The sequence below is a fragment of the Panthera uncia genome (genome assembly GCF_023721935.1).
Source record: "Panthera uncia isolate 11264 chromosome D3 unlocalized genomic scaffold, Puncia_PCG_1.0 HiC_scaffold_8, whole genome shotgun sequence".
NCBI lineage: Eukaryota > Metazoa > Chordata > Mammalia > Carnivora > Felidae > Panthera > Panthera uncia.
In genome coordinates, this window is record NW_026057586.1 from 2,686,808 (window position 1) to 2,712,373 (window position 25,566).

Genomic DNA, 25,566 nt, shown 5'->3' on the forward strand with positions numbered 1-25,566 from the left:
ATATGGATGGTCCTGAGCGGGTCAAGGGTGGAACTGGCAGGGCAGCGTCTCTCTGGGACAGAGCCCCGGGCCCCAGGTACAGCCTCCCCGTTGAACCTGGACGAGACACACAGAACAAGGGTTTTCGGACCCTGGACGATAAGCATCACGGGGCAGAGATCTGTGCGCGAAGGTGGGTCCCACCACTGCCCTCGGCTCACTGCCTGAAGAGACAGGGTGGCCGCAGTGCCAGGAGGGAGAGCCCAAGCAGCGCCCAGCGGTCCTCCTGATGCCAAGTCGGGGAGACTGAGGCACAGAATTCCCAGGTCAGAGTGGCAGAGAGGACAGACACACACACCGGTGTGGAGGCCCCACCTCACGGTCTCAGCAGGGTACTGACGAGCACACGCAGGTGAGGCCCAGAAAGAACCACTGGAAAGGACGGGACGGAAGATTCCCGGAGCTCCCCCGCAGTGGGGACTGGCTCGTGTCCACAGTGCAGGGGGCACTGAGCCTACTCTGGGGCTACCATCCCGGAAGCGAGGCACCTTAGCCCTGAACCAGGCACTCTTTCCGTTCAGCCTAACGATGCTTCAAAGCAAGACCCAAAAGGATCAAACGTTTCCAAGTAATTTGTGTCCCAGAATTAAGTTCAAAAATATTGGAAGGAACACCAAAAAACCCAGCACCCAGAATCCAAGTGTTTGTTTACTTCACTTTTTACTATTGAAATATCCCATTCACCCACACGTTCCTGCAAACTTCTCTCTCACATGAGAAGATGGCACCATGGATACACCATTGGGACGTCCCTGAAGTTGTTCAGGACAGACTTGCTTTGATCTGTCTACACTCTCTCCACGGGCCCCTCTGCCAGGGGCACACATCCTTAGAGAAGACGTCCTATAACAAACGGACACTCACACCTGACAAACCTGAATGGATGAAAATAACAAAACAGAGTATCTGAAATTCTAACTGTCCCAGAAAACACGGGAACAGCACCCATAAGAAATTTCTGCCTGGGGGGTGGGGGGTGCCTGGGTGGCTCAGTCGATTGAGCGTCCGACTTCAGCTGAGGTCATGATCTCGCGGTTTGTGAGTTTAAGCCCCACGTCGGGCTCTGTGCTGACAGCTCAGAGCCTGGAGCCTGTTTCAGATTCTGTGTCTCTCCCTCTCTCTCTCTGCCCCTCCCCCACTCACGCTCTGTGTGTCTCTCTCCTTTTAAAAAAAAAAAAATTAAAAAAACTAAAACAAACAAACAAACAAATTTCGGCCTGGGGTCTTGGCCTCATGAGCGCCGATCCTGAGCAGCCAAAAGGAGCAAATGTTGGCGCCTTCTTCATCTTGCCCGGTTCCTACTGCACCAGTCAAGAATGGCCCAGATTTACTATCGGGATAATAAAAAGAGCAAAATAATCATTATAGCATGCGTTTATTTTATAATCATTTGCAAACTGCATCAACCACAACACGGTTGTGTTGTTAATATGAAGAAAGGCGAATATGAAGTCTTACAGTAAAGAAACGTAAGACGCTATCACTGTATCGACGGGAAAGGGGTGTCGTCCAGACAACTTTCTATTTCTGGAGTTTAAGTATTGCTCTGTCACGTGGACTTGAAATGTCAAAGGCTGTGCCTGCTGCCACCAGTTTGGATGGGCCACAGGGGGGCTGGCCTTTGACAGCATAATCCAAGCAGCACGAAGAAAACCAAGTGCTGAGTCAATAGAAACTCATGCCAAAGTTGTGGTGGTCACACCGGGTGGCTCACTGATACCTCCCTTGGCAACAGTCAGCTGGATTTTTCAGTCTTTCTTCTTTTTCTCTAAGTGACCTCAGCATGAATCGTGGAGGGCGGTCTGCATTCAAATGGAGAAACTCTTGATCCTGATGGACAAGATGTCTCTTTAACTCCTCAAAGATGGTTTGACTGGACGTCTGTGGGTCCCACGGAGGGATCCGGGAATGGTTAAAAGAGTTAACAATGGGGAAGTGCACACGTGGAGACCACCAACCTGCTGGCAGCGTGGGAGCCCAGAGACCGCTCCGGGGTCCCCACCCAGAGTTCCGTGAAGGCCTCGTCTCCTGGCTGTTCCTTTCATCCCCTCGGCCAGTCGCCTGCTGGATTCCTACCCCGGAGAGAAGCAAACCAGCCAGATGCTCCCTCCTCTGCCTCACACTGGCGCACCCTCCAAAGGCTGCTTCTTCTCTGCCCTCACATCCCCCCAATTCTGCAGCTCCTCCCCCCGCACCGCACCTTGATGAGGGGCCATAAGGCAGGCTGAGGGCAAAGTACAAGCTGGCACATCCCTCACCCCCAGGTGGGACCAGTGTGATAGTCCTCAGGCGCTCCTGGCAGTCCAAGGACAAAGGGAAGGACAGAAAACAAATGGTCAAACTGATAAGACTCTCCATCAGTTTACAAATACCTTAACAAATTATAAGAAAAGGGTAATCTTATCAATAGCCTCATCTCCAGAAACTCCCTACTGTCTTAAGGACAACGCTTTGTGAGAGGGAAAAACAACCCCAGTTTGCCAATCCCTGGGCCTCAGGTATCTCAGGAGTCCTCATTAGCACATGAAAGTCCTTCTGGAGGCCTCCCTTGTGCCTTTCCCTCCCCCAACCCCACAGTATATCACCAGTCACTCCTCACAACCCCAGTGCAACGCTTTCTGCCCACGGGTCCCGTCCCCGTGCTTTAATACAATATGCCTGCACCAAAGATGTCTTCGAGAATTCTTTCTTGGCCGTCAGCTCCAAACCCCACCGCAACGCAAAACCTCACCACTCTTGCCCAGCCACCTCCTTGGTGCCTTCTCCACACCGAAGGGAAAGGAATAGTGTTTGAACATCACAAGGGTGCTGGCGTGGGGGAAGGTCTCATCATCCGTCTTTGCTCTCTGTGTGGTCCACACACTAGGAGCCTGTCAAGAATGCAGATTCCCAGGCTTGCCCCAGAGCTCCTGAGATAAGATCCACATTTCCACAAGACACACAGGTCATTTGTGGGCACGCTGATGTTTGAGAAGCACTGGGCTAGGTGACTCTCCCTACCCTTGGGACTAAGAAATGTTAGTGACTGTGGAACTAAGGGCAATTCTGGGGGGAAAAAGGCAAATTGGACAAAAATACAATGGAGAGAAAACAAGGAGGAAAGAAGGATGGAGGGAGAGAGGGAAGAAGAAAACGACAGAAGGAGGGAAGGGAGAGAAAAATTAAGGAAGATGGATGATGGGAAAGGGAGAAAGAAAAGAAAGATGGAGGGAGGAAATGTACATGAATAGGATTTATATTAATTTGCTTATATGGATATGATTCTGAATGATCGAGGGGTGTTAACAATGGCCAAGACTTCAGGTCTAACCAGAAGACGCAATTAGCATTAACTTGTTTTCTGGTCATTCAATTTAATAAGAAGCTTAATAATTGAAAGAGTTCCTTCCTCTTTGCAAGAATTGAGAGAATTATGAAAACAATGGGCCATTACCCTCAGATTCTCACTGCTATCTTCAGAGGCTATTTTTTCCCTTATGTAACTTCAGGTTGGTAACCTTTCCTTTGTATCTGAACAAAAAGGGGGAGTGGGCTACCTCACGATATTGTACTGTGTTTAGAGATGCTGCCTCCCCCATCCCAGTCCAAGGATTTTGAAACAAAAGACCAATTAGAAATGTACTGTGCCTCAGGCTTTCCTTCTCAGAAGTGCTGAATCAATGGGCCTAGCACTTCCAAAGAAACAACAAGGCCCAACTATATGCAGGAACATTATATTGATTTATAAAAAATATAAAAAATTTACATGACATGAGATTCCATTTACAAATATGGTTCCATTTAGCTTTGAAACAATGAAAGTACCGAGACAGAGAACAAATTACTGGTTGCCAGAGATAAGGAGTGGTGGCGGGTGGGGACATAAGTGTGGCTCTAAAGGAACGGCAGGAGAGAGTGCTCTGGGTAAGGGAACCGTTCTGTATCTGGATTGCAGTGGCAGTTACATGAAAACACACACGGGATAAAATGGGTTAGATGCCCACACCCACATCTTACAAACATCAGTTTCCTGGTTTTGCTATTGTACCATATTTAAATATGATACAGCCGTTGGGGGAAACTGGGTGCGGGTACACAGGACCTCTCTGCACTATCTTTAAAACTTGCTGTTAATTGCAGATTACTTCAAAATACAAATCTTGAAAACACTACGTAATTTTACACATGGCATGAGCTCAACCACACAAACCACTGCATTTGGACAAAACAAAATATAGTAAATGCATTCTTTATTATTTTTTACCAAAAAAAGTTAGACATAACCTTCCGGTGCATCATCGACATCATGGTATTACAACTTTCATGGCATTGTTATTTAGTACCATTGGAATCTGTTTCCTTCTCTGGTTTATAAAATAAAAACCTAGCAAGAAAACGTCAAGTTATTAGTAAGTAACAAAGCTACAGGAAATGTTTACATTCTGGCTTGGTGAGCCATTCGTCTTTTTCATAAGCCAAACATTTGTCCTGATTTGAAAGCACGTCTTGATGTACAACTGCGCTAACACAGGACGCGTTTCTTGTCTGGCACAGTTCGTTTTCTATAGAAGTGGTAGCATAGAATTAGATAAAAAGTAGGTCAGTTTTACCCAGAAGATTATAACTCTATAGGGTCAAGAGAGATTTCGATCAGATTCATTTCTTACAAGGAAAAGTATAACAAGTACATCTTGGGGGATATGAAATTTCAGATTTGCCGAAAGAAGTAATTTTCTCCTTGTGCCACAAATAGTTCTTTTCTGGATCATATGACCCACAAGGATGTAATGTATTATAGCTGACAATGTGGGCTCAGCCTAGTTCTCAGACCAGTATCTTTTTTTAAGTTTATTCATTTATTTTGAGAGTGAGAGAGAGAGAGAGAGAGAGACAGAGACAGACAGAGAAAGAGAGACAGAGAAAGGGAGGGAGGGAGGGAGGGACCTTGAACAGGGGAGGGGCAGATGAGACAGAGGGAGAGAGAGAATCCCAGGCAGGCCCCTTGCTGTCAGCACAGAGCCCAACATGGGGCTCAAACTCAAACCATGAGATCATGACCTGAGCTGAAACCAAGAGTCAGATGCTTAACCAACTGAGCCACCTGGGCGCCCCAGGCCAATATCTTAGTGGCCTTCACACTAAGTATTACTCTACTGCACTTTTTCTCTATCCGTGTATTTTTTTCCTACTTTGAAGCTCAGTGTACTTAAAATCACAACCTTGTATATAAAAGTCAGCTTTTCTGGGGGCGCCTGGGTGGCTCAGTTGGTTAAGCATCCGACTTTGGCTCAGGTCATGATCTCATGGTCTGTGAGTTCAAGCCCCGCGTGGGGCTCTGTGCTAACAGCTCAGAGCCTGGGGCCTGCTTTGGATTCTGTGTCTCCTCCTCTCTCTCCCCTTCCCCTGCTCATGCTCTGTCTCTATACCTATTTAAGAATAAACTTTAAAAAAATTTTTTTAAACAGTTTTTCTGAAAACACTACTTTAAGTTTAGTACTCTGTTTTCACATTGGTATTTGCAATGCAACGTGAAGCCAGCCACCTTGAAGAGACCCAAGCAGAAACCTGGCCCCAGTTCATATTCTAAATAACTAAGTATCGATCAGTGTCATAGTTCAGAGCTCCACCCGTCTGAATACTAATTTTTTTCCACCCACATTCTCATTTCTCTGATCAGTGACATCTTCCAAACACAGATATTTCAGTGAAAGGTTGAGCCATAAATTTAGTCAGCTCTGTTTCAGTTATCTGTGCCTTCCAAATTTTCTTTGACACAAATTGCAAAAATTGCAGTGTTTAGAACACGCTGGGATCTTTTATTGCCTGGCTTTTATCACAAATGTCTGCCCCAAAACGTGCTTATGAAGGGCATTCCCAAGGAACAAATTAATGTTGCTCTAGTCCTCCCTAGATTTGGTACATCTGTTTTGCATTCCACCATAATTTAAAAATTTTGGGGTAGGCAATGTTCTGGTGCAGTAAAATTGCCAGGGGACTCCACAAAGCCCTGAATGCTGCCAGGCCGTTTGAAATAACATGTCAGTGAATTTGGAAAGACCTACTTTTAAAATACAAATGGGGTGAAAGAGACTTCATTCGCTCTGAGCCAGGTCCAACAAATGAGGCAAAAGAGGACCATCAAAGACTATGAAGGCAACAGAGCACTGAGGCACCTACAGCCGGACTCCCCCCAGAACTGCGGGTGCTTGGATGGAAAGCCCTATATTTACCGCCTGCCCACTCTGTGCCAGGTAGTACGCTAGGAGCTCTGCGTGCGTCATTAGAAGTCTAACGGGCAGATACTGTGAACTCCCTTTTACTAATGAGGAAACAGGCTCAGAGAAAAGTAACATCTAAGGTCTCAGATCTGGCACGCGGCAGAACAGGGATTAGGTCTGGATCTTACCGGCTGCCTTTCTGCTCCTCCTCCTATCCTGGGGGTCAGCAAAGTAGGCCTGGGCGCCAAATCCCACATACCCTCTCTTTTGGTAAATGAAGTTTTACCAAACTGCAGCTGGGCCCCCTCACTCGGGCACAGCGTGTGGCGGCTTCCGTGCCGCGGAGGAGCTGAGTAGTTGAAACTGGATATTTACTATCCAGCCTTTCGCAGAAAAAAACGTGCAGGCCCCTGCCCCGTACAATGCGACCTTCTCTTTTGAGGTCCTCCTCCGCTTACCTTGTCCTCATGCAGGAGTCCTAGACAAGTCTGCAGCAGGTCCTAAGACAGTGGCTCTCGCACGCTCCCGGAGCCAACAGAGACAGCCTCGGGAGGGCCACTTCACGTGGTTAAATCACCATCAGTGGGCAAGGGCCCGCACAGAGCCAACCCTTAATTCCCCCCGAGGCTGCTGCCCAGGGACCCCAGCCTCAGACGGCCACTCTCGGATGACACGTCGTCAAGGCCGCCCGCACCGTAGAAGCACCCGGACAAAGGCAGGCCCGCAGCAGTGCTGTCGCATCGGGCCTCCCTTTCTGCCAGCCGCCGTGCCCAGAAAGTGTGCAGGTGCGGCCATCTGCCCCAGACGCCCAGGGCCGCACCTGTGGATGGACAGTGGACTGGGACAGCCGAGGACCACACGTGAGCCTTATTTATGGGTCACTCACTTGTGTCGGTGGCCATTGCTGCTCGTGTGCAGGACCGTTTACATGTGAGTTTGGAGACCGGCCGTCCAGAGATTTATGGCACTTAGCACTTAGAAGAGGAAGCTGTAAAGTGCCTGACAGAGAGGCTCTAAAAATTAAGACTTCTACTTCCTGAATCCACAGGCTGAAAATCCTTAAATCCCGCGGCCTGGCTGGGCTTTCCTCCTTCCGCACTGGACCCGTTCACGTGTAATACTGGGAAAAAGGGACAAGAAGAATTTAACGCAATCTTGTCTGTGAACCTTCCTCACTCTTAGTTCTTGAGATGAAGTAGAACATTCCAGTTTCATGGGAAGCTCATCAGAAGGACATCTGAGAAGGGACGGAGGTGCAGAGAAAAAGTCAGACATCCTGACAGCAGCCCGCAATCTCAACATGCTGAAGATACTCTTGGTAAAAGCCTTCTTTGTGTTCAGAGAGATCCGAGGTCACATTGTGTCCTTGATATATACTGACTTGACTTATGTTCTAACTTAGGTCACGTATAAATTCTCTCCGTCTCGGTTTTTCGGCCCACAGCAGTTAAGGATTTGGTAAAACAGAGAGCGCTGAGCCAAACCTATGACACGGTTCCCTTTCTTTCCCTTTGGCTCTCTCTTCCTCTAAACCAGCTTCACCAAGGGTAAGACCGCAGGCCTTGGGACATCTGAAGTAACGAAGTATAAAATGGCGGGAGCGTGAGGCTCTGTTTATTCATGGACATCGTTGGCTAGTCAGCTTCATTGACCATCGTCTAACCTGATTTTCTGCAACACGGAAGACACTGGCTTGGAGAACTGCTCCTTTCTGGAGTGGGAGGAAGTATTCTATTCTCTGCTGGGTTCTTTCTGCTCCACGTCAGGCTCCCTCCAGACCTGTCCAGGGCACAGGCCAGAGTGCCTCCAAGGATGCAAGCGTGGAATCAGGTCAGTGTCGTCCATGTGTCAGTTTAGGCGGAAGAAACCCTCTCAGAGAAAGCAACCTGACAGGGTGCGTGGGTGGCCCAGCTGGTTAAGCATCAGATTCTCGCTTTTGGCTCAGGTCATGAGCTCACAGTTCACGGGTTCAAGCCCCATGTTGGGCTCCACCGCTGGCAACGTGGCGCCTGCTTGGGGCTGTCCCCCCCTCCACCCCTCCCTTGCTGTGTCACACACACACACACACACACACTCTCAAAAACATCTAAACATTAAAAAACAAACAAACAAAAAAGGCAACTTGACATGCGGATGGAGAGAAAGAGTAAAACAGACAACCCCAAACGACAGAGAAGACACAGGACTGATATCTTGTCTTTGGCAGGTGTTGCAGTTCCTTCGTTTTGGGTGCATTTGATATCGCGGGAACTTCAAACATTTTAAGGGGCTGCAGGCCTGTGAAGCCCAGAATCCGGAAGCCCTAGAAATGATCCAACTTCCCCATCCTGGCCTGACACTCACTACTTCCTTTCCCCTGTCACCTCCGTGTTTTAATGCTTCATAACCCAAGGCTCACATCTTCAACTTTTCCAGGAGGTCCTGCTGAAAACAATAGAACCGGAACTATAAACCCTGGAGTTGTAATTTGGGTGTGCGGCCACCAGGTGGCAGTGGTGTCTCAGTCACAGGCTCCAGGCCCCTTTGCGAAATGCTTCTACGAGTGGGGCCCTGGGGCCAGGAGTTTACACTGTAGGCATGGACTTCCCCACAAATCTATGAGCAAGTTGAGACTCCAGCAGTGTAAGCCACTTAGCATCTGGTGGCTCACGAGCAGTGGCTCAGGATGCAGACAGAGTCCGGGTAGGGGGTGTTCAGGCGAGGCTCAGGGTGGCAGGGCCGCTTGGGTCCAGCCTGCCCCCTCCTGCAGGGCACCTGCCCCTAAGGCGAGTTCTTGGTAAATGTTCCCGGCAACGTGCGAGGTTGCTGACCTCGTCCTTCCCCTCCTTGGGGGGGGGGGGGGGGCTGGCCTGCTGCCGGTGCAACCGGTGCAAAGGCACGGGGCTGGATCTTCCCTCCCGCCCTCTCCGACCCACAGCGTGACCCTTCACTGAGTGCGTCAGACGTCCCCGTAAAAAAAGGCCTACCTCCTTCCTCGGGGCTAGGTTTAAGGGTTGAAGGTAAAACAGTAAAATTTATCTGGATGAATTCTTACCGTATGGTCCGTGTTCCCAGAGCTCATTCAGACACACATTCTAGAAGGTTCCTCCGGTTTCTTCTAGGTTCTTTCCAGCACGCCTGGCTCCCTGCGCCCCCAAATCCGCTCCTAACCTGTCAGGAAGGAAGGAAGGCAGGCGCAGGCCTTCTCCGCCCGGGCTGCACGACGAGGCCGCGCGGGCCGGATGGGCATCGGTCCCCAAACCACGCAGGCGGCAAGCTCTTCCCGCGACCAGGCCAGCCCCGCCCGCAACCGGCTCGCAGCCCCGGGCCTTCCCGCCTCTGGGGCCCCTCCCCGCGCAGCCGCAGATCGGGGCTTGTGCGCGGCCGCGTGACGTGATCACGAGCGGCCCAGTCACGTGGCCGCAGCCAGCCAGTCCTGGGGCCGCCCGAGGCATGCTGGGTAAGCGTGGCGTGTACCTCGCCCGCCTTCGGAGCCGCAGGTCCGCGGTTACGTCTTTGTTTCAAAGAATTCTGCAGCTGGTTTCTCCTGGGCGGCCCCGCGTGGCGTCCGGGCGGACGGGTTCAGGCGAGCAGAGGGCCTGTGGGAGCCGCAGAGAGAAACGGAAGAGACGTCGAGGACAGGCCTGTAAGAAGAGAACGATCTGGAGGCAGGCCGTCCTGCCAGATGCCCACGTGGGGTAAGGAGAGAGGGGAGAAACGGATTTGTGGCTTTATTTTTTAGTGAAATCGCTTTTGGGCATCCCTACTGTCCACCGCATTCAAGTGCACACTTTAACCCTTCGCAACCCTTGCTTCAAGTACAGCCCCGCCCCCCACCCCGCCTCCTGCATTTCAGTGCTCTCAGGGCCGTAAATGTCCTGTTAGCCACGGCCTTCTCTTGGATTTTTCCTTTGCCATCTTGCATTGAAAACAACGCCTTAAAAGGGAGACAGGCTGAGATTTCTGCAAGACCAGTTTCATCTCAAGTTTCTCACCCACAAAGACCAGGGAAAATGGGCCCCCTTAATGGGCAGGAGCTGACACTGTGACTTATTTTAGTAAGTCCAGGATGTTCTTTACCAAAAAGCTGTACATTCTCCTCTTCGAGCCAGGAGCACCCCTATCTTGAGACCACAGCTCATATTTTTAGGAGGGAGCAGAATGACGGCAGCCAGGGCCAAGGGCTCTGACGTTATCTAAACATTTGAGCTCGGGTCCTTATCAGCGCCAGACCTCCGAGTTGTCCTGTGCTCCAGGGATTGCTCTCTGAACATTTGAGCACAGAAGGCAGGATTTGCTACGAATGAAAGCCCATTAAGAGGAGCCAAGCAGGGAAAGAAATTTAAATTCCAGTCCTCTAAGCAGCTTTTTGCAAAGAAGCCCTCTTTCCCAAGCTTCCTCGTTTGCAAGAGAGGACTCCTCAAGTCTGCTGAAGACCCATTTCCTACCTCCTTGCTGGGGGTGCTGGGCCCCCCGACCCCAGAATCCTCTCCCATCAACCCGGGAGCCACTCTGGGAGGACCCAGGACCGTGTTGCTAGGATCACAGAGTTTGTAAGAAGTTGCAAAAGTAAGATTGTGTGTGTGCTCTTTTTCTTAAAGGGTTTCCTTTCCCCAGAAGTTGTAACAGTCCCAAGTTCCACAAAACTTGGATCCGAGCCTGCTCTTGTGTTAACGGAGGCACACAGAGCAGTGACTGCACCCCCACGATAATGATTAACTGGGTTACGGAAAGAAACCATTATAACTTTTTTATCTCTTTTGATCAAAGAAGAAAATCAGACGTTATTAACACTGTACAGACGGATCCCCTCACCCATCTTCCTGCCCCTCCTTTCCTGTGTACGTCTGACAGGCACAGACAACCATGAAAAGTGACCTGAGTGCCCACGGTGAAGCATGCAGAGAGGAGGTACTCACTGGCTGTTTTCTTTCAGCGTTTGGTGTGTGATTTACGTGCGTAATTTACGTGTGTGAAGCGTATTCCTCCTTACTACTTGTACTCCAAACACAAGTTAGAATGAGAGCAAAAGAATATACATTTTCTACAGTGAAAATAAAATAGTGTAAATGTATTATTTAGTTTAATCGCACCCTTTTAAAGTTATATGTTTGCAGTAAACAGCACATCGGTGCAGTGATTGTACATATGTATGTGAATTCAATAAACGATTTGGGTAGGTGCTCATTTCCTTGTATCTGATTGATATGCACCATCAGAAGTTTGGAAATCAGAGCTTTAAAGTATCCTATTAATACCATCTCCATTCAGTAGAAAGGGAGCCAGGGCAGAAAAATATGCTTACTATTTGGACATAGTATACTATTCAGACTTGACTGAATAATAAGTCCTTAACTCTGACCATTAGATTCTATTTGGATTCAGTAGCTACTCCTTCAGAATGCAAAGCTGGGATCACAAGCTGAGTCAGCAATGGACCATTCACACCTTAGCATGAATTATTCCAGTCACTTCTTCTCTATCAGCAGTCAGACACCATTGGAAATGAGAGTTAGGAGGAATGAAAGAAAAGGAATCCGAGTTACTGAGTTTGGATGATGGGAAATCAATCTGAAAGTACAGGTTTCATAGGACACCATCCTGGAAGAGCTCTCTTACAAGAAGGTGTGCATGGCACCAAATGAGAGAATTGAAGAAAGAGGACAGATGGGAGCAAGAACTCTAAAGAGCAAGTCTCCTCTCAACTTGCATTACTGTCCACGCTGTACTCACTCCTGCACCCTGTACCCCAGACCATCTCTGGCATCCCATTTTAAAATATTCTATTTCAGTTATCTCCGTAAACAATGAAATACTTGGCCTCCACCTTCCAGATGGATAGATGATTCTGGGAGTAGCACAGAGGTGCTGTATCAGACTGAACATCCTGACTCTTAAGTTTGGAAATATGACTGCCCCCCTCGTAGGATTTTTTGGAGCTTCTGATGAGTACACATCTTGAATCAGACAGCTCCAGGATATTAGAGCCGAAAAGACACTTAGAGAATGTGTAAAACTTCAGTTCACGGACATGGAGAGCAGATCAGAAAGACTGCAGGGAGCAGGCCTGGGGAGGCCCTGGAATTGGGATTCCTATGTCATCCTTCCCTCTTAGCCAGAGTCTCACGTGAGAGCCTGAGCTTCCCAAGCCTGTGTCCCCACAGAATCCTGTTCTGGGATTGTATGTGTTACTTGAGATAACCCATGTGCAAACACTTGCCCCCGTGTGCCACGCGTCATCGTATTAGCCCTGAATACGTGCTTCCTCTGCTGCTCTTTGGCTCAGATCACGAGCTAATTGGGTATAGTCCTGACCTGAAAAAGAGGCGTAGGGTGTACAGGCCTGTGTGTGTTGATTGTAGCGTCTCACTGTAATGAGAGCAGACTCCGTTCTTTTCCTTAGAAGCAGGAATGGGTCATCTTTAGTTTTCCCTCTTTTAAAGCTACAGATATTTAAAGACTTTGGAATAAGAGACAAATTTGTCCACAGCTGGTCCTTTCAGCTGGGGCTCCCTTATAAGTGGCTGCGTTCACAAGGAGACAGAGCTGTTTACTGTGCGAGTAGAAAAAGTCAGCCCGCCAGGAATATGGTGGACCCAGGGGCCCTTCCTGCAGTGGGGTCTCACGGGGCCCCTGCATCCCAGGTGAGGCAGCTGGAGTCCACCCTCCAGAGCAGAATCAACTCCTACTGGAACAGATGCCCACCGCTTTAAAACATGGCCCACAACTTAGTCTGTTGTCACGACAGGGTTGTATTTGTTTTGGTCTGATTTCTTTTAACCTGGCTTGAGCAGTGCAGTTAGCTGTTCCCTGTTACCTTTGGTTGTGGGTTCTGCTCAGTGTTATTTTTAAATATGGGGCACCTTTTTTTTTTCCCCTTCTTATTTGAGACCACCAAGATTGGCTTGTTTTGTTTTCACTAAGGTGAAAGGTGTCATGTCGTGAAGGAGTGCCCGGTGATTTCACAGAAGACTTGGACTTGGAAATGGACACCTGCGCTGGGCGTGTTACTCCGCTGCCACCAGAGCCTCGTCACTATTTCCACACGCATTTCCTTGATCGGAGAATCCAAAAGTGCGTACCTATTTATTGACTGTGTTTTTCCTTCCTCTATGTGTCATGTTATTTGCGTGTTTTTTAATTGGGTTTTTTCTCATTCTTGATTTGTAAGGAATCCTTAACATGTAATGTTAACATCGATGACATTTTAGCACATAGTTATCCTGTTTGACTCTTACCTTTTACTTACATGTTTTTCCGGCACATAGAAGTTTAAAATTTGGGGGAGTCAAATATCTTTACCTTTTAGCATATGTTTTTACCGTTAACAGCAACCACGGATGCATATTTATCTAAATACTTGTTTCCTTGTTTTATACGCTGTCCTTTATTTTTCATTGCTTCTTTCCCAGTTTATTTCTGATTATTCTTTTGTTTTAAGGTTTGTTTATTTTTGAGAGACAGAGGCAGAGTGTAAGCGGGGGAGGGGCAGAGAGGGAGGGAGACACAGAATCCCAAGCGGGCTGCAGGCTCCGAGCCGTCAGCACGGAGCCCGATGTATCTTATTGTATTTTTAATCACAATAGTGCAGACATAGGTTAACTGAAGGTTTGGGGCTTCTTTGAGAAACAGTAGCTTCTGTTTCTGCCTTTCCCAACCCCATCCTTACCCATCGAAAGAAGTATTTCAGAATTGCTTTTCTTTTCCTTTGTTTTTGAGGGGGAGGGGGCAGAGAGAGAGAGAGACAGAGAATCCCAAGCAGGCTCTGTGCTCAGCTAGGACCCGGATGTGGGGCTCGATCCCACGACCCTGGGATCATGATCTGAGCCAAAATCAAGAGTCGGACGCTCAACTGACTGAGCGACCCAGGTACCCCAATATTTTGAATTATTTTAGTGGATTTCTTTTCCTGCCAATTTTCTTGGGTGTTACTGAACATTATTTCTTCAGAACTTTAGAATTGTTTTCACCAAAAAAATCCCTTTAAAATATTATTGAAGTTTTTTTAATTTAAAAAGTAATTTTGAGATCATTAATTTCTTTGTAATACTCTTTCTTTTCCTGAAATGTCTTCCCATTTATTAAATTTTTCCTGTTCAGTGAATTTTTGGAGTTCCCTGACCCCATCAAGGTCCTCGTTAATAATTCTTTTTCTTTTTAAGTTTATTTATTTTGAGAGAGAGAGAGAGTATGAGGTGGGGGCAGAGAAAGGAGAGAGAGAATCCCAAGCAGGCTCCACACCATCAACACAGAGCCCAGCACGGGGCTTGAACCCACAAACTGTGAGATCATGACCGGAGCCAAAATCAAGAGTCCAGTGTTTAATGGACCGAGCCACCCAGGTGCCCCTGATAATTCTTCAGTGTATCCCTGAGAGGTGTGTGTGTGCACGTGTATGTGTGTGTATGTGCACGTGTGCACGCGTTACTCAAATTGCAAAAATCCACCCCTACCCACAGAGCTTTGCTATTTTAATAATACGTTTTTTTTTCTGTGTGTTTTAAGTAACCAAATACGTTTCTTCACGTCATGTCTCTCACAGTCACTCACTTTAGCTGATACAGAGTGAAGGATAATAATAGCACAGCCCTGAGGCCGACACCGTTTCCAGGCTACCACCTTTTCCGCGGCATCGCTCCATCCTTGGTGCCAGTTGCCATGAGATAACGCCTTGGTGTTGGCATCCAGAATGCAGAATCTTGAGCAACACTTTGTTTCCAATGTGTCAGAATCCTACAGACAGGATTCCTTCAAATCATTGTGGTCCAGTAATTTCACAATGGGATGCTGTCTTCACAACATAACCAGAAAAGTAGGAGAGGTGTGGGCACATGGGCTCCCACGAGGGCATGACAGTCCGTGGTTGCTCCTGGCCTCCCGTCTCGCTCTCCCTGCCAACACCGGTGCACAGACGCACCCCCCACAGGTCGTACACACTCGCTACTCTCAGCCGCCTTCCTTTATCTTTGAATCGACCCTGCACGCCTCTCCTCCTCGTGGAGTCTTCCCCACCCTGCGTGACTGGTTTCTGCCTCCCATGTGCCCTAGCGTTCCGTCTTCTTGTTCTTTACGTGCAGGTCACAGTGGCAATCATGGGATGGTTCGTGTAGTTGTGTTTCTTATTTAATGTTCTGTAAGGAATGAAGTCGTGTCTCGGTTACTGCTGCACTTTCTACCCCGACTAGCATGAGCAAATGTTCACTGAACGTTTGTTAAATGAAAAGAAAGTGAAATGTTGGAATCACCGAAATGCCCAACCGTTACAGTACAGGCAGGAATACCTTCCGATCGTTTACATTTTTGTTTTCATAGTTTTTTAGTGCCGAGGGAAATTGCCTTTTCTGATAGCATTAGTTTTGTGAAAACCAAAACCAAAACCAAAACATGAAAGTTGCTGGAAAAAAATACACCAAAATGTTCACAGTGGTTATTGCTAAAGTGGAGAACTATGTTCTTGTATGTTTACTTTAAAATAGGCATGTATTAGTTTTATAGCCAGAAAAATATAGTTTTTGTTTCGTTTTTAAATTGATTTAAGCCTAAGTTATGGAAAAAGTACCTCTCAGGCATAGGGAAGTTGCAAGTAAAACCGGGTTTAAAAACAGAGATTTCAGTAAAATATTTCCAAGTTTTATTTCTTTTGAGGGAGAGACAGATCACTCATGTAAGAGCAAGCATGAGTGGGGGAGGGGCAGAGAGAGAGAGAGAGAGAGAGAGAGAGAGAGAGAGAATCTCAAGCAGGCTCTGCTATCTCAGAGCCCAACATGGGGCTCGATCCCACAACCCTGGGATCGTGACCTGAGCCGAAATCAAGAGTCAGATGCTTAACTGACTGAGCCACCCTGGCGCCCTTCAATAAAACAATATTTTAAATGCTCCATTGGAAGAGAAGCCTCATCAGGAGAATGGATAGTAGCTAGACGGAGTGGTACCTTCCCAAAGGACCACTGTCTGACAGAGAACAGAATAAAGTACAGCAACACATTCACAACAGATAAAGCCTGTAAGAAAACATGTAGTGCTATTGATAAAATGAAATCAGTGTATAATAGCAATCCTACAACTGTTTAAGATATGTAAAAATATGATTAATTGTTTAGGATACATACATGTATTGTAAAGGTATGAAGAAATACATAGTGTGACATGTGGTGATACGAAACTCACAAGAATGGTTTCCTTTGTTGAGAGAGGGGTTTGTGGCTGAGGAGAGAGAAAAGGGAGGTTTGATTTTTTTAACCAAGTGGTGGATATGGGTGTTATTGCAAAATTGTACTTTTGTGTACGTTGTAATATTTTATAGTGTCCTGAAATTTCATAACATGTTTTGAAATAAAAGTAAAACTGAAAGGAATCTGCCACTAACTCTTTCGTAAACAAAGATTCTTTTGTAAATAGGGGCAGCATGCTTTCTGTGGTCTGTAAACTCAGATTCTCTTTCACTCTCCCTCCTTCCTTCCTGCCCAGTCTCTCTCTTTCTCTTTCTGTCTCTCTGTCTCTCTCTCTTTTTTTTTTTTTTGGCTTTCTTTTAAAGTAGCGTATTCTTTTTAACAGAACTGTTTTTACTAGGAAAGTTAGGAATACCATGAAAACCACCAGATAGCTATAATTTGGTCACTGGTGTTGTAGATCTGCCTGGTCTGATTATAAGAACTTTTAGGAGTTGTCTAGTGCTTTAAGTTAATAGTAATTTAGATTTCATTTATGTAGATTTCTAACTTGGCATGTACTCCTAGTAAAGCAAACAAGAAAAAGAAATATGCTTCTCTCGCTCTGTTGGATTATGATTGATCTCATTTTTCAGGATCAGCTATTCAAGAAAAGAGCTGGACGGCCCTGGCTTACAAATTTCTAATAACTTGAACTGTGTCTGCGAGAGTCTTAATTGTGTGAAAGGGGAGGAGGCTCTCCTCGGAGCATGACCGTGCAGTTTAGAAGTGCTCCAAGGAGAACAGAGTGCAATGCCTTCCCTCTGGTTCCATAACGTGAAGGAGAGAGGAGGCAGAGCTACTCTTCAGGTGATGGAGTGGTGTCCATTCTTGAAAATAGAGGATTAGCTTTGCAGTGCGATAGGTCAGAGTTTTTATTTTGCAAAGTGCGATTCCATTATAGCCTTCTCATCTCCCACGAGCTCTGGGATTAGTGTTTGTTATGCTAGGAGAATATAATAATTGCTTAAGTATAGGAAAAATACGTTTGACAAACATTCATGCTAGAGAAACAGGAAGATGGGATCCTTGACCCAGTGCGGAACTGCAGCTGGTCACTTAAGCCCCTTGCTTGTCTGCTGATCCGCTGATTATCTTCTCACCTAATTTTAGCCCAAAGGTTCAGCTTCCACCCCCTCCCGTTTTATCATTTCTTTTTCTCCTGTTGACCTGCCTGTGAAGATACCAAGTAGAAGCAAAATTGCCGAAAGGCAGAGCAGAAGAATGATCCTGGGTCATTCGCTGAGGAGGTCGAGACCCTGACAGCTAAGGGTTAACCGCAGCTGAGGTGCCACAGGCCACGGAGAGCACGCGGGCACACTCACGTGCAGCACTCACACGCATTCACGCACACATTCGCGCACACTCAGGCGTGCACTCACGGGCATACACACAGAAGCACACTCTCACCCCGGCACACACGGCCCTCCCCTGCCCAGCACAGCCTCCCACCGATGCCGCCGCAGGAGTCTGGAGCACACGAGAAGGCTCTACAACCACGTCCCTCAGCTGAGAACTGACCCACTTTCACCAGGTTGACAGAGGTGAGGAGATGAGCCGTGGAAGTGGTCCAGACAGAAAACCTGTGACCAGAACAAGATCCTCCTGACCCACGTTCCCGGACGGCGTGCCTCCGTGGCCGGGATGGACCCGGCCCTCATTTACTTCACCTCACCTTAACCAGGAACCTGGACCCACACACGCCCAGCGAACTGGCGCCATGTGGCTGATTGGGACATTTCAGCTCTCCTGAAAATTGGTGTCGATCGCTTCAGAAGACACCCACAGGCAACGATTCGTCGTGACGGTTAAGATGGCCAGAATGATTGGGCTCCCCAGCACACTGATGCATTCCACACCATACCTGAGCTGGCTCTTGGATTCAAAGGTCAAATTAAAACTGGTCACCTGGGAGTGTGGCTTACGTGCCCATGTTTACAACCTCAACTCTTGTCATGTGTCTGCAGAGTCCCCAACAACAAATCAACATCCTGTAGTCTGGGGGAAAGCAAGAACAAACGACGCTTCAAGAACTGGGGCTAAGTTGCGAATGCCCAGAACGCAATTCGTATACCCAAAACACGTTACGGCCACAAACTGCTGTGGCACAAATTTGGACTATTTTAAGTTTTTTAAAGTCTCGTTTGCAAGTAGCAAAAGATCCTTATTGTGAAAGATAACTTGGTTCTCTTGTTTATATTCAAGAACCAGCGCAGATTAAAGTGATCTTTTAAAAGGGCTTGAATAGGAGAATAAATCAGTATTGGTGTCCCGTTTGTCTTATTTCAATAATAGTCACTATGGAAACGAATCACTGACCTATTTCTTTTCATACCTCCAAGTAAACAATAAGGTTTCCTTCCACTTTTCCGTGTATCCTGTTTCCTTTGGAAGAGGGATCTCTGGTATAGAGTGTCTCCAAAGCACTTTTTATTGAAATCCATGGTTCTTCCCTGCATGCTTATTTCACTTGTTTTAAACACTCTCAGCCTCGCTGTGAAATTCTGTGAAAGCCACAGGTGGTGACGCGAAGCGCCCAGTGCCGTCCTTCAGAAGACGGGGCTCACGCGCCTTTGCTGCCCGATGCAGCTGAGGGCCAGAGGACGCTCAGACACGTGACAAAGTGCCCAGCGCAAACAGCCAATGGACTTTCCCTTTCATTTCCCCTTGTTCCACCCCAGTTCACGATTACAGACAAACGGGAATGTCTCCCAGGAGCACTCGCCATGCTAGGCTGCTGATTCGAGAAAGAACAAGCGAAATACTAGCGTGTGTGTCCTCCCTTCCTGTCCTCAACCCACATCCGAAATCCATTTTATATCTGGCTGAAGCCAGAAGTTCTAAATATAGAGGGTGTGCCCTCCCCGGCACTCCCCAGTCTCTCTGCGGGCCTGTGAACCCACAGGCCATGTTCGCAGGGGCCCCATTAACCCAGCAAGTGTGGCCCCTTGGCATTGGTCCACAACCCCCCATCTCCAAGGACACACTCCTGCTAGCATATCAAAAGGAAGCACACTGTGTGTAACTCTATTTATTGCTCGCTATTTTTATGACCTGTGAAGGCCTTCTCTTCACTTGTTTACTGCGTGACATGGAAAATTACAGATATATGTAGATATATATTTTTAAAGGCATACACACAAAAAAAGACATAAAAGACAAAAGCCCCATACAGCGGCAGTGCCCTCCAGCGGAGGAAGAAAAGATACTTTAGCAGTGTTCTGTATAACAAACATATTACAGAAACAGAGTAAAACGGCAGTAGTGCTTAATTGTTTTGTCTGACAAATCTATTTTTAAAAACGGAAAGAGGTCAGACCTAGGATGTCAGTGCCTGAAATGTGCCACAGGCATCTTGGGAGAACTCTCTGAGATTTCACTACAAATGTTACTACCTTTATGCCCTTACAGAGCTGTGATTTTCCAAATGGCCGTGTCAAGATGATAACAAAGTAATTGCTTGGAAAGCGGGGGGGGGGGGGGGGGGGGGGGGGGGGGGGGGGGGTGGGGGTGGGGTGGGGGGACTTAATCAGCCTGAGAACCTGGCAGATTGTTGCAAGTGTGGCTCCTACTGTCTACGTGTTCCTTTGCGCAGGCCCTTTGCGGTGTGGCCTGGCAGCTCTTCCCACTGAGAGGCAGAGTCGGTTTCATCACCCTTCAAATCTGGGCTGGCCCCATGACTCTCTCCAACCATCGAATGTGGCAAAGTGAGAATGTGCTTTTTTTGGCCACCGTCACAAGAACAAGCCTGGGAAGTGTCCTGCAGGATGAGGGAGCACAGAAGAACCGAGGCATCCCGGCTGACTCACAGCTGACTGCATAGATGTGAGGGCGCCAGCCCAGCCCAAACTGCTGACTCATAAAATGGTAACTAAATAGGTGGCTCCTATTTTAAACTACTACGTTTTGGAGGAGTTTGTTACACAGCAATAGCTTAGCTGATACACCTTTTCTTTCTCCTCTTTACCAACACCCCCATCCCCCTTAGAAAGGCTTATTGCTATGCAGAAAGCCCTTGTCAGAGAATCGGAAGATGTAGGTGCTACTCCTGACTCAGAATAATTTAGCTGTATGACTCTGAACTTGTCCTGTACCTTTCTGAGCATCAGTTTCCTTGTCTGAATGTTTACATCCAAGATGTTTCTGGCTGGAGCATCCGTATGAGGGAAACCGCCAGGCAGCTTGGACTTTTCCACACGCTGGTGTGAATGTCTTTAAGAGGTGTGCATAACAGATCTCATTACAAATGTGTCTTTTGATCAGTGGTCCCACTTCTTTGCCATTCTGCCATGGAATTAAACACCGAATACACTGGCAGTTATGCTCAAGGATGTCTAGTGCAGGATTATATGTATGGCAGACGTCAAGAAATAGCCTGAATGGCTATCAAGGAAAATGTCTGAACAAATAGTGCTATATTCATACTGTAAAATATCATGCAGCTATTTAAAGAATTCTCCAGAAGAACTTTCATGATAATTTTTTTTAAGTGAAAGAAGTGAGGTTCGGGGTACAGTACCATTTTTGTAAACAAAACAAAACACTTATATGAGTGTGCAGTTTCATATGCTTATTCGGCCACCAAGAAAGTTCGGAAGGACACAGAACATGCTGATTTCTTGGGCTGGAGACAGATTTCTAACAGCAAAAATGTGCAAACAGCCTCTGTGTTTTTAGGTGGAAGGGTTGGATTAATTTAATGATGGCACTTCCATATGGTGAAATAATACTCAGCTGTTAAAAGTGATGTTACGTATTACATGAAAACAATTACATACATCTAAAATAATGGTATTAGTGAATATGAAACAATATTAAAGGAAATAAAAATGCATGGTCCCACGTATTTAGAGAATCTTCGGGATAAAGACACACCAAATATCCTTGGTAATTTTTAATGATCATGAGCTTATAAGTGGCTTACCCTTATTTTCATGGATCTATGTTTTCTAATTTTGCTAAAATAACATGTATAAAAGGGGAAGGAATGGGGCACAGGCAGAAACGTTTAGCGATTCAAAGGTGTTGAGTGAAAGAAGCAGAACCAAAGGGGACTGGATCCTTCATAAACGCAACCACATCCCTAAACAACAAGGAGGTGAGCATACTTTGAGTTGGAAATCACAGTCTGTGAAAGACAGCTTGAGATATTTAGCCCAGTGGGCTGAGCAACCGGCCGTCTAGAATGTTTTTGGCTCACACAATATGATTAGAGTGGATGAGATAATTAATATTTATAAAGCACTTTCATATCCTGTAGAAGAAGCTGTTGTGTAAGATAATACTGTCTTCCTGAACTCAGTCCTTGTGTCTTTCTTCAAATGGGCCCAGGGCCACCTCTTCTGATTCCCCCTTGAAAGATCACCAGCTTATCTCCTAGTCAGCATGCTTTTTGGTTTTCTTAGACAAGAAAACCTGATTGGAGAAAGAGGTTACATTCCTCTTCACCGTAAATTATATACATCCAAACCAGAAACTCTTTTGCCTCTGGAGACTATGTTTGTACTTGGGCAGATGCTGTTCATCAAAGTATTAGCCTTGAACAAACTCCTTCTCTGCCAAGTTTAAAAGACCCCGGACACGACAGGAACTTCTAATGAAGACAGATGATTCCGCATAGATTTAGACTGAAGGCAGCTTGGATTAGGTGTGCGCCACGCAGACTGGAAGGGGATGGGTTGTTTCTGGGGTGCGGCTTCTCCCCCACGGCTACCACCAGCCACCAAGCCACTCTCACCCCAAGCCTGGAATTCACACAAACAACTAGTCTCCGGATGGGAAACTCACTGACATTCCGCCTAAGTCCATCGCCGGGCAACTTATGAGGAAACGGAGCATTCTGAGAGGGCCTGGCCCCTGGTGAACTTGCCCTTCCCTGCGGACAGCCGTCTTGCCCCTTCCTTCGCCTTTGGCGGGTTCTGTAAGGGCTTGTGAGTGATACGGGCCCCTCCGTCCAACTCAAGGCGTTATCATCACTTTGGCTTTTGCTCTGGGAGGAGAAGCTGCCATTACTTCTTCCACCCAGTCCCGTCGCAGTCGAAGCACACTGACCAAAAGCATTCTGACCACAGAATATGTCACTTCAGGACAGAAAGCCGCTGGATGCAAAGTTTGGCAACTTGTTTCCATCCTTGCTACCCTGGGTGACTGAATAGTAACAGGCTGTGCAGGTTTCTCCACAGGCCCCTGAGTCCCACACATTCCTTTCTCAGGAGTCACTGTGTGTGATTCCTTGGAAGAAAAAGTGGACATTTGAGTCGCTTCCTTTTCCCTCCTGCTAAAACTTGCTTCTCAGTCCCTCACTCTTGCTCACTGAGTCACTGGTCCTGGCTCTCCTGCTTTCATATTTTAAACACACATTTTATCAGCATGAGCGGCGGGACACCATGACTCTTTGCACCACAGGAATGAATTCTTGTCATGAGAGTGAAGCCTCAAACATCACTCTTTAAAAGTGTACTCTGTAAAAGCAGTTGTTGTTTGGGGGATGGTTTGTGGCCAGGAGTTTAAAAATTTCCCCCAGAAACGACATTCCAGAAACAATGAAAACCACCCCAGAGTTGGGCAGTGTTACCTTTATTTAACTGCAAGTACTCACAGTTCTGCAACTGTGAATGTTCCCTTCTTCTGGGTGTAAAATGTCTGGGTCCATGGAAAAGTTAGTCCTGGGCTGCGTCGGGACAGGACATTTGTTGTTAGAAGCAGCATCTTTCCTGCCGGTGGGCCGGTTGCATAACTGGCAGTTCCCAACACTGCTCTTGCTGTAGTCTGTATAAAACAGTTACCAAATTAGAAAAAATAACCCTTATGAAATATGCTGTGTGGTGAATCACACCTAGATATTAGCTGAGTAAAAGTACACTTCCTAAGAAGTCAGACTCTTAGGGGCACCTGGGTGGCTCAGTCAGTTGAGCGTCCAACTACGGCTCAGGTCATGATCTGGCAGCTCGTGAGTTCAAGCCCCACGTCGGGCTCTGTGCTGACAGCTCAGAGCCTGGAGCCTGCTTCGGATTCTGTGCCTCCCTCTCTCTCTGTCCCTCCCCTACTTGTGCTCTGTCTCTCTCTCCTTCAAAAATAAACAAACATTAAAAAATTTTTTTTTTAAAGAGAAGTCAAACTCTTAGCACAAGTGAGAAAACGATCGTCAATATCATTAACTAAAAACTCCGTGCCTGGTGCCGTGACAGCTGATTGGGTGCAGCTGCCCGTAGGGTTGCACTTGGCCCGCCTATGTGTCAGATACACTTAAGCCCAAGGTCAGCTTAGAAACGAACAACATGACGTCTGTTTGGAGGCACTTGCTGACCAGCATTTAAATTTGAAGAACAGAGGGCCGCCTGGGTGGCTCGTGGGTTAAGCGTCCAACTTCGGCTCAGGTCATGATCTCACAGTCTGTGGGTTCGAGCCCCGCATCGGGCTCTGTGCTGACAGCTCAGAGCCTGGAGCCTGCTTCCGATTCTGTGTCTCCCTCTCTCTCTGGCCCTCCCCTGCTCATGTTCTGTCTCTCTCTGTCGCAAAAATAAATAAAAACATTTAAAAAAAAATTTAAATTTGAAGAACAGAAACCCGTCATTCGGAGCTCCTCATAGGTCAGACTGGAAGACACCGTGTTTCTTGACCGTGGGGTGTGTCCAGCGTGTCCTGGCCCTCTGTTCAGGAAACCTCTTTGGAGGACCTCCGGGTGCCTGTGAGCGGTGTGGATGGGAGTGAAGAAAGAGCAGAGAAATCCCCAGCTCTGGAGGTTGGCAACCAGAGGAGGAGGAGGAAGACGTGTGCCAGTGCGGACGGCGACACGGTCACCGCCCGGGATGCGTGCGGTGCGCTGGGAAGGAAAGTTCAGAAAGCCGTGGGCCGGCATGACAAGTGGGCCTCAGTCCCCCCCGGGGCAGCGGACCTAGAGGGCCGGGGTCAGCGACACGACAGCTGAGAGCTGACGTGGGAGCCGGGAACCCCTTTGGCCACACCTGTGCTTTCTGTCTGTCCGCCCTTTCCTGCCGGAGGTCACGCTGGCCCGGTTGACGGTTGTCAGCAAGCACGATCTCCCATGGAGTAAACCCGCGGGCCGGGGCACTCACCCGGGTGTGGTCCCAGGGTGGCAGCCGATGAGTCGGGTGGGAAGTGAGAGGTAAGATAACCCGCGTGCATTTCACCCCACGCGCGTGCACGTTGCCTCTGGCTCCCTGCGCGGGAATCCGTTCACAGACGGAAGCACCCCTGCGGGCCGCCTGACGTCCCCGTGAGCCCGCTCGGCGGGGGTGGCAGCACCGCCCAAGGGGCTCGTGCCGTGTTCTGAGGCAGCGGGATTCGGGGCTCGCTGTCTCCACACTCTCGATTTCGTTTTTATTCTCTTGAACCTGTTTCCACCAAGCTGCAAATGAACAGGCGTATTCCAGGCAGCGTCTGCAGGTGTCGCTTCAGCTGAGCGAGCAACTTGCGGGACGTGTCTGCGTCCCGCGCTGGGACTCCGAAAGCTCACGTCGTCGGCGTGGTGCGTGGGTCACCCCAGCTTCTGCCGCGAGAACCCCCGTTTGTCAGCCGGCGTCTGTGAGAGACTTGAGAGTCCTCTTCACACCCTCTCAAAGACTGCACGTTGAAAGCGGACATTGTTTTGCACTAAAAACGAGTCATCCTAGGACGCATTGTGACCTATACGAGAGAGACAAACATGCGACGTTGACGTTTGGCTTTTTACAGCTAAACCTGGTCTCCCCGCCTCCTGTGTGGCCTCCTCTGTCTTCTGCCCCTTCTCCGTTGGTGTTGAATCCGGATTTCTTTAAAGTAGGCGTCAGTACTTTGCCAGAAGCCCTCCGGCAACAAGACGACCATCAATGAAATGGCAATGGAATCCCTAGATTCGCCGCATTTCTTTCTTGCCTTCGCTCTTCTGAGGGGTGTCCTTGGTGAGAGGTGTTTGGAATTCAGTTCATCTCTTTCGTCGAAAACACAGAGCGTTCGCTTCCTCCGCCAGGCCTTTGTGAAAGGTGTGAGCGGAAACGCGGGTCACGTACCGCTGAGCGGCTTCCAGAAGAACCAGCGCCCGAGTGGGAACAGGAGGACCCCCTTTGCAGGGAGGGCCTGGAGGGCGGGGCTTCCTGGGGAGGGCGGGGCTTCCTGAGGAGGGCGGGGCTTCCTGAGGAGGGCGG

The 25,566-nt window shown here is 48.0% G+C and overlaps 3 long non-coding RNA genes across 4 annotated transcripts; 1 reads left to right on the forward strand and 2 right to left on the reverse strand.

Annotated features, from left to right (window-relative positions):
* Positions 1–1,415: 1,415 nt before the first annotated feature.
* Positions 1,416–9,559, reverse strand: LOC125914134 (uncharacterized). Its single transcript, XR_007455210.1, has 3 exons — positions 9,271–9,559; positions 2,240–8,657; positions 1,416–2,111 (listed from the first exon to the last, which is right to left on the reverse strand). It is a non-coding gene; the product is annotated as an uncharacterized LOC125914134 (long non-coding RNA).
* Positions 9,560–9,658: 99 nt separating this feature from the next.
* Positions 9,659–18,692, forward strand: LOC125914135 (uncharacterized). Of its 2 annotated transcripts, XR_007455211.1 has the most exons (4): positions 9,659–9,913; positions 11,070–11,126; positions 13,140–13,289; positions 14,758–18,692. It is a non-coding gene; the product is annotated as an uncharacterized LOC125914135 (long non-coding RNA). The 2 variants fall into 2 exon arrangements; XR_007455212.1 differs by lacking the exon at positions 11,070–11,126.
* A 4,291-nt stretch (positions 18,693–22,983) lies between these two features.
* Positions 22,984–25,487, reverse strand: LOC125914136 (uncharacterized). The gene is made up of 2 exons (XR_007455213.1): positions 24,499–25,487; positions 22,984–23,191 (listed from the first exon to the last, which is right to left on the reverse strand). It is a non-coding gene; the product is annotated as an uncharacterized LOC125914136 (long non-coding RNA).
* Between the last annotated feature and the right edge of the window lie 79 nt (positions 25,488–25,566).